The sequence below is a fragment of the Coenobita brevimanus genome, chromosome 40 (genome assembly GCF_032717465.1).
Source record: "Coenobita brevimanus isolate Jiangsu-jjx chromosome 40, ASM3271746v2, whole genome shotgun sequence".
NCBI classification, from domain to species: Eukaryota; Metazoa; Arthropoda; class Malacostraca; order Decapoda; family Coenobitidae; genus Coenobita; species Coenobita brevimanus.
This window is the reverse complement of record NC_136993.1, coordinates 22,566,801-22,579,231: the sequence shown is the minus strand read 5'-3', so window position 1 is coordinate 22,579,231 and position 12,431 is coordinate 22,566,801.

Here is a 12,431-nt window from a genome sequence, read left to right as displayed (position 1 = left end):
TATGATTTTGATGAGGTGAGAAGTGATGAGAGCACGAGGGAAAAGTTTCGGTGGGAATGTAGGAACAGGTTTCTAGTCCTGCAGACTTTGATGGAATCTGAAGACAATGATATTAATCAAATGTGGAGAGAGGTAAAAGAGGTTTCGCATGAGAGTGCTAAGGTTACTATAAAGAAAAAGAGAAAAGCGAGAAGGAAAAAGTGGATGTCAGATGAAACATGGAATGCAGTTCAGAAAAGGAAAGAGGCGAAGTTAAGAAGTGAAGAACAACATGTTGATGGCCAGGTAGTTGAAGTACTTAGAGCAAAGTACTGGAGTTTACATTCTGAAGCAAAAAGACTCGTTAGACGTGATAAGAGGAGGCTATATGATGAAAAGGCAACAGAGACAGAAATTAAATTAAGTAAAAATGACGGTCAGAGCACAAGAGCAGCGTATCACGCCATAAAGGAGTTAACTGGGACTGAAAAGAGAAGGAAGGAAATACCTGTACGAGATAGAAATGGTAATTTGATGACTAAAGATTTGGATATAAAAGGAAGATGGAAAGAGCACTTTGAATCTGTTCTAAATAGACCAATCCCAGCTGAAGAGGGCATTTTGCCAGCCGAGAGAGATTTGCAGATAGAAACAGGGGATATAACTTTGGAAGAGGTAGCAAAATCTATAAAGGAGTTAAAGAATTTTAAGGCCCCAGGAGAGGATGGAATATTCCCTGAAATGCTTAAGGTGGAAAATGATGAGTTGATGAATGCGCTTTTGAAACTTTTTAATGTGGCTTGGGATAATGGTGGAATTCCAGAAGAGTGGAAAAATGGAGTGATAATAAAAATAACAAAAAAGGGAGATTTAAGTGTGTGTGGCAATTGGAGTGGGATAACTTTGACACCTGTAGTTGCAAAAGTCTTTTCCAAAATCTTGTTGAACAGAATAGAGCCAGTAATTGATAAAATTTTAAGAGAAGAACAAGCGGGATTTAGAAAGGGTCGGTGTTGTAATGATCAGATTTTTATTGTAAGGCATCTAATGCAACAAGCTAATGAGATGAAAATGCCACTTACCATGTGCTTTGTGGATTTTGAAAAGGGGTTTGATAGTGTTTCACGTGGAGCTATGTTGAAAATTATTAGATTCTATGGTATACCAGAAAAGTTTGTAAATATTATTAGAAGCCTGCATGAAGGTACTTTTTGTAAGGTAATGGTGGGTGGTTCTTTGAGTGATCCATTTCAAGTTAGGTCAGGAGTGATTCAAGGAGGAGTTCTTTCGCCATTGTTGTTTGTTTTGGTTATGGATTATGTTATGAAAAAGGTTGTAAGGAGAACAGGTGCAGGAATTAACTGGAAAGAAATAAGAAGCTGACGGATTTGGACTATGCTGATGATATTGTACTGATTTGTGGAAGTATTTACGAGATGCAGAGGGTGCTTGATTGTCTGGTGGAGGAAGGAGAAAAGGTGGGATAGGTAATAAATTGTGGAAAGACTGAAATTATTAATATGAACGTGGAGAACCAAATCGATTGTGTAATTGGGAATAATGTGGTGAAGAATGTAGACAACTTTTATCTGGGAACAATTGTATCATCTAATAGATCATTAAACAATGAAATTGAGGAGAGGATTAGACAGGCTTGGCAAGCTGTTGGAATGTTGAAATCTGTTTGGAATAATAATATGCTTTCGGTACATCCTAAAGTGAAAATTTACAAGTCCATGGTTAGACCAATTTTGATTTATGAGCATGAGTCATGGTACAGTACAATTGCAACAGATCAGAAAGTATTGGGATTTGAGAATAAAATACTGAGAAGGATTCTTGGGGTAAAGTGGCAAGACAGAGTTACAAATGCAAGAGTAAGGGATATTATGAGAATGGAACCAGTTAATGAATATGTGAGACTGTCTCGCTGGAAGTGGCTGGGGCACATATACAGAAAAGAAGGTAGTTTAATACAGGATGTGCCAGAGTGGACTGCTAGAGGAAGAAGAGGTAGAGGTAGGCTGAGGGAAACCTGGTTGAGGACAATGAAAAAGGAAGCAGGAGAGGAATGTTGGTGGGACCTGAAGGAGATGGCAAGAGACAAAGATTGGTGGAGAGACTTCATCGAGGCCCTATGCATCCCGTGGGGTGTCACAGGAAATGATTGATTGATTGATATGTATAAGAATAATTCAGAACGAACATGAAGATGTTGGCTTATATCCTTACAGTCAAATTACAACGGCAAAATACAGTACAAATACCAGAACCCCGAAATTATATATTGGCTCTGGCTCAAATTGTTGATCAGAGGTACTGTACAGTTAAATCAAGTTACTTCCACTTACTTGCCATAGTAATCCCAGGCCTTGAGGTGCTGGTCAGCGAAAGACAGCAGATGTTGTGGACCGATGAGCAGGAAGAGGTAGGCTCGGCACAGCTTGCTATTCCATAATGGTGTTAGCAGATCCCTTTCATCACGAATCACAACCACCTAATACAGTGAAGCGCATTCTCACTGACTAGATTTCTTAAAATTTCCAAAATAGAATAAGGACTATTCTCGTTGCTCTACGAGGCTTTGTAACACCTTTTCTTCAATGATTTATTTTCCAGTTTGCAGACACAATCTTTTGTAAAGCTGAATGTTTCTCATGCAAAAAGTGTCAATAATAAGAACAAAGCTCCAGGCTCAGATGGAATTCCTCCAGTTGTGTTGAAAAAATGCTCCCCAGGACTTGCTTGTGTTCTAGCAAAATTATTCAGACAATGCATACGTACTTCTTCATTCCCTAATTCTTGGAAAGAAGCCAATATCCACCCAATTCCGAGTACAGGAAGTTTCTCTGACCCCTCTGATTACCGATCAATAGCTATCACGTCTTTTCTTTTCTTGCTAAAGTATTTGAAATCGTAATGAATAAGCCCATAGTTAAACGTCTTGAATCCAACAACTTAATGATAGACAGTACGGTTTTTGCCATGACAGATCAACCATTGATATACTCAATCTCTTGATTCACACCATGCATCTCTCCATTGACCAACACGGAGAAACTCATGCAATAGCCCTTGATATTCTAAAGCATCTGACAAAGTGTAGCACCATTGACTGCTATCCAAACTCCCTTGCCATGGACTGATGTGTTTTGTTTCTCTGATTTCCTCATATCCCAGCGACAGAAAGATGTAAGTAAAAGTACATGACACATATTCCAGTTTCCACTCAATTAACGCAGGTGTGCCACAAAGATCAGCTCTGGCTCCTATCTTATTTCTAAATCATATTTATGTTCTCTTATCTGTCACCAGTAATCCCATTCATTCATATGCCGATGACTCAACACTTCACAGTTCATTCACACTTAAACACCCATGCACAAAGATTAATACTGTATCTCTAACTCAGAACTCAGTACAGCCATCTCCATAAATCAAGACTTATCTAGGATCACTTGATGGGGACAAAATAACCTTGTCTCATTTAATGCTAGTAAAACCAGATATATACAGTTTACTAATAGACAGATATTGCCAGATTCTTATATTACCTTTCAGTGCTACTAATCTTCCTATCCCCAAAAGTATTGAAATTCTCTGTGTTTCACTTACAGGTAACAATCCCCTCAGCTGGACCTCTATGTCAGATCAGTTGCTATAACCGCCTCAAAGAAACTTGGATTATTGTACAGAGTTCGTAGCTTCGTCACTGACGAGCAGTTAGATATCGTTTATAAGACTCATGTGCACACTCAGCTGGAATATTGTTCACCCTTGTGGAATGGGTGTGCAGAAGTTGCATTAATTCAGCTGTTAGAATTATCAGTAACCCTGCTATTACAAATACACTACCTCTCCTACAGTTAAGAAGGAATGTTGCCTCTCTTACACTATTTAACAGATACTTTTATGGCAAATGCTCAGAAGTTGCATCCATTGTGCCACCTCTCCGTGCCTTCCACTGCGCTACTCGGGCATCTGGTAGTGCTCATGACTGGAGTGTCACACTGCCATATTGCAGAACTTCGCCTATCAGAAATCATGTATTCCCCAAACTGCATTTCTTTGGAACTTGCTTCCCCAGAGTTGTTTCCCCTGAAATTCAACCTACAGATGTTCAAGTCCAACTGTCACAGATTTTTTTGAATAGAGGACACCAGTTATCTGGTGTATGGATTATTTTTTCACTCATTTGTTTTTTTCTTCCTCAGTACCGTTGTTTTACAAAATGTCAGAAAATGTTAAGCTTTAATATGCTAGTTAAATCACGACGGAAGGTGAACGAGAACACGACTCAACAACACTGGTTATTTTGACGTAATGCAAGACTCTTCGCACAGTGCCGAATTATGAAACTCAGATGAACAAAAAGGGACATACATTATTTTACCTCTATTTTACCCTTTTTCTAAACATAGCAAGAGACCAAAAAAAATCATATATTAGTTAAGTTTACATTTTCTGCTAATTACATGAATAAAAAAGAAAATCGCAAAACTTTTATTTTATGCTGGATTATTTGTTTTTCATTTTTCTGAGTTGGTCAAAGGGCCAAGCAAAAACGATTCAAGGGCCGGATTTGGCCCGCAGGCCGCCAGGTGAATAGGCATGACGTAGTGGCTTTCCTACTACTGAATTTTTGATAATATGAAGATTGTCTTCACTTGAGATCATGAAACCCCCCAAACCAATAATATTTGTAGTCCACTGTTCTTGCAACACATTACATATTTAATTTGGTGAACACTGGCAACTCAATAGTTTCATTAGTAATACAATAGTCCTACTCGATATCTTTACTGATTAATGGCAACAAATATAGTCATTGTTGTGGCACGTACCTTACTAATGTTGTGATAAAGAATTTAAGGTTTATATATATATATATATATATATATATATATATATATATATATATATATATATAAGGATAGATACGAATAAAGATAGATTTGTATATAGATATCGTTCATATACACCTGACTCCTTTTTTTAAAGCCATTTGCTCCCTGTGTCCTCAATATAGGACGTAGCTCAGCATTTTCAAAATTTGACAAAGAAGAGAGCCCCTGTGTAGGGACCTATGAGCTTCAAGACTGTGAGGCGAGAGGCAGAGGGTGGTACGCTTAGTACCCTTTCACCAAAATCCCTCACCCAGGAACTCTGTGAGCTAATGGGTGAAACACTGGCAAGTCTATCAGTTTATTTAAACACTGGCAAGTCTATTAAACACTGGCAAGTCTATCAGTTTATTTAAACACTGGCAAGTCTATTAAACACTGGCAAGTCTATCAGTTTATTTAAACACTGGCAAGTCTATCAGTTTATTTAAACACTGGCAAGTCTATCAGTTTATTTAAACACTGGCAAGTCTATCAGTTTCTTTAACTCATTTGCACCCGGTGTCCTCAATATAGGACATAGGTCAGCATTTTCAAAATCTGATAAAGCTGGGAACCCCTGGGTAATGAACAATGAGCTTCGTGACTATGAGCCGATAGGCAGAGGGCAGTACGCTTAGTACTCTTCCAGCAAAATCCCTCGCCCAGGAACTCTGTGAGCTAATGAGTTAAGGCAGCGCACGTAGTAACCTGTGAGCCCCGTTTTCATCATTGATACTCCAGAATCCATTAAATGTCATAATAAGAATGATGAATATATGGCATGTCTGAACCAGCCCTACTTGGTTGCATGTCATTAGCACACAGGAAGCACCATTCTGTTTACAAATTTATACATAATATGAGTATTAGTCAGGCATCGACCAAAATTCAGTATAGTTACCGATTATTTTTAACCCGCCCCATCCCAACGTTTTCTGGGCAGTGGTACGCCCCAGTCCCGACATTTTTGGACCTTTTTTTTTTTTGGCTCAAACATCCGCTTTTGGTGAGAAACATCGAAAATTCATTGAGAAATCGCTCACCTGAGGTTTAAAATACTCGATCTAGGTACGAGTACCTCCTTACCTGACTGGGTTTTCTAACAGGCTGGCACCAAAGAAAATGAGTTCTATGGGAGAGTAACTATTTTATCCACTCATAAACAGTATTTATTTATATACTTGGTACGAATTTATACGTAGTTCAAGAGTATATTGGTTTTCAAACAGTAATATAGGCATTATAAGCATTGTTTCACTCACTAACTCATCACCATTCATTACCTTTTTTTCCCACATTACCTGATCATCATTTCTGACTGTTTCTTCCTCTAATGCTATGTAAACTTTGTCCTCCACATTGTCATCGATTGGGGAATCACTCTGTCCCTGAATGTCTTTATTGGCCAGGTCACTGGTAACAGGTGAATTGCTGAGACGATGGTGTGCAGGGGGGGGGAGAGGTTATGCGGTGTAAGGCATTGTCCCTGCTTGGCATCTTGTAGAGGAATAGAGGAAGGTGTCCCGTGTATATGTGCCAAAAATCACTCGCGACAATTGAAAATTGTGCAAATTAGGGACCTTGCAATGTTGCCGTGTTAATTTATGTCTCCGCGATGTGAGTACACATCATGTAAGGACGTAAATTCACGTCTCCAGGACGCGGTGGGTTAATATCTTTGAACTGCTTTGTAGCACATGTAATATAGCAACTTTTCTGAATGGCTAGCGGTTACAAGAATGAAGATCAGCAATCTATACCGGTAAGAAATATTGCTGGAAAAGAAAGAGGAGTAAATGAAATCACTTCATACTTGCCTGACCACGGAGAAATCTTTAGCCTGCAGTGATTTACTTAAAGGGAAATTGTTTGTGGTAGGTGGGGGCGCTGACCATCCACTCACTCGATGTAATGCTGCTGTCGGGTGTAAACCAGGAAATCATTTACTGGCTGGATGGTGAGCATATAACAAAATTTTGGCACCTGGTGGTTTAGTGAGTAATTACTGCGCTCCAATCGGATTGAGGTGGTGAAGGTTTATATCCAAAGGGTAGTTGGGGTTGATTGCTCATGTAATGCCACTCAGGGATGAGTGAGGCTGGTCACTCTCATCTTAAATGTCGGGACCAACTGCCTAGCCCCGGGCTTCTACGCTTCTCATGGGGCAATGTAGGATTGGATGATGAATGGATAAATGAAAATTGATAAGGGTGTGTAATTCATTTCCCTATTGGACTATATGAGTGATATACGTTTTGTGTCCACCGTCAATGCACAAAATTTCTTTATGATGAAAGAATTTTCATCCTTCTTTGAACTGTTAAATAACTTACACACTCACTAAACTACTATCTGTTAACAGTTACATGAGTACTTCATGGGACATTTGCTACTTTATACCATACAGTGTAAATAATTTTACCTTAAAATTATTCCCATAAATTATACTAGATCCGTACAAATTTGCTGGTAATTTTCTACAAAGACTTAATATTTATCAAATTCCTATATATATTTCTCTCTTTTACCTCAAAACACTGCAATACAGACAAATAATAATTGGAATGTTGATAATAATATGTAGCAAGATGATTTTTTGAAAATATTATCCAACACAATAGTATGTAAAACATTTCTGTACATTCAGATAATTGTTATGAGAACGGCGGATTTTTTCTTTTTAAAACATACAACAAGGGAAAAGGGTGGTTCAAGGCCATTCGAAAGTGATATACTTAAAAGCATTCTCTTGCGAACAAAGAAGTCAAGAACTATGTGGATTATACCACAGTGCAGTCTTCCAATATCCAGGATCTCAACATGCGAAACACCTACTGTGCAAATTCGACTCAGGAAAAAAATTATAACTTTTTAACACAGAAAATGTGATCCTAAAAAATAATAATATTTTTACATGAAAGATCTGATCCTAAAATACGAATCCGTCGTCTCACAGCAAGGAAACGATTGGTGTGTTCGCTCAAAATACTAGTATCCGAAGCAGCCACCAGATGGCTGATCAGTTTCCCGTCCTTTCCTTCCCACATGGCATCTCTCAAATCAAATTGCAAGACTCTCAGTATGTTACTTTGTGTCTGTCCGCACCGCGCTAGCATATTGTGGCATTTTTAACATTGTACACTCGCTCCAGAAAGTATCGGTGCAGAATATGTGTTAAATATTATGACACACGGAACAAAGGAAACTGGTAATTGTGGTTTTGTCCTCCCCCATGCAGGCATCCCAGACGATAGATGAGTGCTGTATCAGATAACTCTTGTATCCTTCATAATGTTTAGGGAATGGCCGTAAATGTTATACTATATACAGGTATTAACGGGCTGTCACTGCCACATGGTCGAATCATTCCGGATGGCATCGGACCCACAGTGCACCGATACTTTCTGGAGCGATTGTACATGACCCACTCTTGCTCACCTGTTACGTCATCATCCCGCCGCTCCATTCCAAGAATAAGGGGGATCACTTTGGAGCCGAGAATGAAGGCTACTGATTTGAATAAGCAAGGTAAATGGAACTCATACAGTGGACATGAACTTGCCTTAGGTGAATCAAAAGTGATGAGTAATTTCAAGAACAAGAAACAAATTTTAACGAACCATCAAGAATTATGGAAGCGCGCAGGTGGACGGGCGCAGTAAGGCAGTTAATCCCACAATCAAACAAATTTAGCGCAACCAAGTACACTACATTCATAGTTCTATTATCATTCATTGAGTAAAAGTCTTTCTTAAAATGAGTCAATAATGGGAAAGTACTGTAGGCTATAATTATGACAGATTGGGTAAGGTGTTGACCATGTACATTTCTCTCCATTGATTCAGTGGTTTCTAATATGCGAATTTTGTCGACCATGTTCTCGCTAATGGGGAGACCCCACTGTGTGTGTGTGTGTGTGTGTGTGTGTGTGTGTGTGTGTGTATAATATATATATATATATATAGATAGATAGATAGATAGATAGATATGTATAAATATATATATATATATATATTGTTACGGAACAGAGAAAGATAATGTACACTTTAAGTGAGAATACGAAGAGTCACTAATGTCCCGTAAAGTTCCAGGTTCAAAACAAAAGAGTTAGGTAAAATTACAAGTTAAAGTTTAATGCTTAAACTAACAACAAAATATTCAGGACTCATAAGTATAATGTAATGGCAAATAAACAGGTTAAATATATGGTTAACTGCAATAGCCTCTATTAACACGAAATTAGCAAGAATAAATTTATCTAAGTCAGCCCTGATAAAATGAGATACCAGATAATACTCAGTGAATGCCAGATAAATTATTACAGATACAAACTATTATCAAAAATGACTGACATAAAGAACCCCACACGAATCACAAAAACTTCACTAGGCCTACAAATTAAACTTATGCTATACAGTACAAGAAAAAATGCAACAACAGTTATACTCAAATTACACACAGCTGCTAGATGGTTGGAGACTTCTTGAGCACTCACAATAATAATATCTGTACAGGGGAGGACAGAGACGTGAACAAAATGAGGAGCAGATCTAAGTGGCAATGATGCAGAGACTGAGCTCATTATATAGGGGCCAGCAGAGCCTGATACAACTTGTAATAAGGACGCGCAAATGAAGCGATGGGGACAAACGGTCGACAATCCCGCACTGAATAACAGAAAGGACGACTTACTCTACTATAACGGTAGAAGGGGGGGACTGAGGCAGAACACGCTCGTGACCAAACATGCAGCAACTGTGCGTTAAAATTACACAAAGGATGATGAAATCATAGGCTATGTAACACCTCCCCACAAAGAAAAAAGAAATTTACAAAGGAAATTTCTTATTACTCTAAAACAATCTGTCTAAAGTCTGGATAAGCAATCTGCAATAACATTTTCTTTCCCCTTGACATGTTGTATGTCTAATGAATACTCCTGAAGAAGTAGACTCCATCTTGTCAATCTCTGATTTTTATCTTTAAACTTACTAAGGAATTTCAGTGGGTTATGATCGGTATAAATGACTATGGGGTCAAAACCAGAACACAAATAAAATGAAAAATGCTGTAAACCCAAAATCAAGGCCAAAAGCTCTTTCTCAATAGTTGAGTAGTTCTTTTGAGGTGGAGTGAACTTCTTACTGTAATAAGATACAGGATGTTCAATACCCTGATCATCCTCTTGCAGCAAAACAGCCCCAGCTCCTGTATCACTTGCATCAACAGCCATCTTAAAAGGCTTAGCAAAATTTGGAGTAGCGAGCACTGGCTGACTTAATAGAATAGCTTTAAGTTTGTTGAAAGAGGATTCACAGTTATCGGTCCAGACAAAATTTAACTCCCTTTTCAGTAGGTCTGTAAGTGGTGATACAAGAATAGAAAAGTTAAGAACAAATCTCCTGTAATAACCTACCATTCCCAAAAAATCTTTGTAGCTCTTTCCCTACTTTTAGGTCTGGGAAGATCACTTATAACCTGAACCTTAGCTCCTGGTGGTGCAACATGTCCATCACCAATTACATACCCAAGGTACTGAACTTTAGCTTGACCAAACTCACACTTTGATAAATTAGCTACAAGATTAGCATGAACTAAACGGCCAAGAAATTTACTGACATGGCATAGGTGATCTTTCCAGTTGTCACTGAAGATTAATACATCATCAATATAAACAACACACCCTGCCAAACCCTCTGTTACAACATTCATGAGCTTCTGAAATGTGGCTGGTGCATTCTTCATACCATACGGCATTACTGAACATGCAAAAGCCTTTCCTAATGTTACAAAACATGAGATCTCCCTAGCACGTTCAGTCATAGGTACTTGCCAGTATCCCTTTAACAAATCAAACTTACTTATGTACCTAGCCTTTCCGATCTTGTCTATGCAATCTTCCACACGAGGGAGAGGGTAAGTGTCTGTTTTGGTTATCTGATTAACACGTCTGTAGTCGATGCAAAGCCGCTGTGACCCACCTGGCTTAGGGACCAGAGTGACAGGAGAACTCCACTCGCTCTGACAGGGCTCAATCATCTTGTGGTCCAACAGGTAGCCAAGCTCCTTCTGGATGAGAGGAACTTTCACTGGGTTCACACGGTAAGGAGGCAATTTAATTGGCTTTGCGTCTCCAACATCGACATCATGCATCAACACAGTGGTTCTTCCTGGAGTGGCACGGAACACTTGCGGGTACTCCTGCAGTAATGCCGAAAACTCCTGCCTTTCCTTGGGTGGTAGATGAGAAAGCTTAGTCTGGAGATCATTCATGATATCAGGATTCTTCCCCAAACTATCACTCAGGCTCATACTGCATGGGAGAGCTTCACTTGCAGACTCGGGTGGAACAGCTACAGTGCAGACTGGATTATTTTCGTCCCGCCTGTGATATAACTTTAGCATGTTGATGTGACATAGTTGCTTGCTCTTTCTACGATCTGGTGTGGCGATGACATAGTTGACATCACTGAGTTTCTTCTCCACGAAATAAGGACCACTAAACTTGGCTTGAAGAGGTTGCCCATGAACTGGTAGCAGAATCAAAACCTGATCTCCTGGCTGAAAGTGGCGTAACCTGGACTTCTTATCATACCAAGCCTTCATCTTCTCCTGAGCAGCTCCTAAATTCTCTCTCGCCAGCTGTAAATCAGTGGACAGCCGTTCTTTGAACTTCATCACATACTCCAGCAGGTTGACGTCATCTTCCTCCGACACCCAGCATTCCTTGAGTAACCTAAGGGGTCCTCTTACTTCATGGCCAAACAGTAGTTCAAAAGGTGAGAAGCCCAGTGATTCATTTGGAGATTCTCTTGCGGTAAACACAACGAATGGAAGACCTTTATCCCAGTCTTTCTGATGTTCCAAACAGTATTTCTTGAGCATCGATTTGAGTGTTTGATGATATCTCTCCAACGCTCCTTGGGTCTGGGGATGGTAAGCTGAAGACGTGATCTGGGTGATGCCCAACTCTTTCAGAGACTGCTTGAAAACATTTGACATGAAATTACTTCCCCGGTCTGACTGTACCTCCTTGGGCAGACCAAACTTTGTGAAGAACCCTAGCATTTCCTTAACCACGTTCTTTGCTGAGATGTTTCTAAGTGGAATGGCTTCAGGATAACGAGTAGCCATATCAATCATGGTCAACACATAAGAAAATCCTGAAGAAGTCTTAGGAAGAGGGCCCACAATATCCACCAACACACGGGTGAAAGGCGCCTCAAAAGGAGGAATGGGAACTAGAGGTGCAACCTTTTCGGTCTGATTACACTTCCCACAACTTGACAGGTGTGACAAGACTTACAATACCAGGAAACATCCCTGAAGATACCTGGCCAGTAGAAGTGTTTCAAAATGCGTGCCACAGTCTTCCTCACTCCAAGGTGTCCTGCCAAACTGGAATCATGAGCCACTCTAATGATATCCTGCCTACAAACACGAGGGATGACAACTTGATGTACAACCTCCCATTCACAGTCGGCTGATGCTGTTGGGGGTCTCCACTTCCTCATAAGTACTCCTGACTTTACATAATAACAAGTAGAAGCACCGGCTGACTCTTCT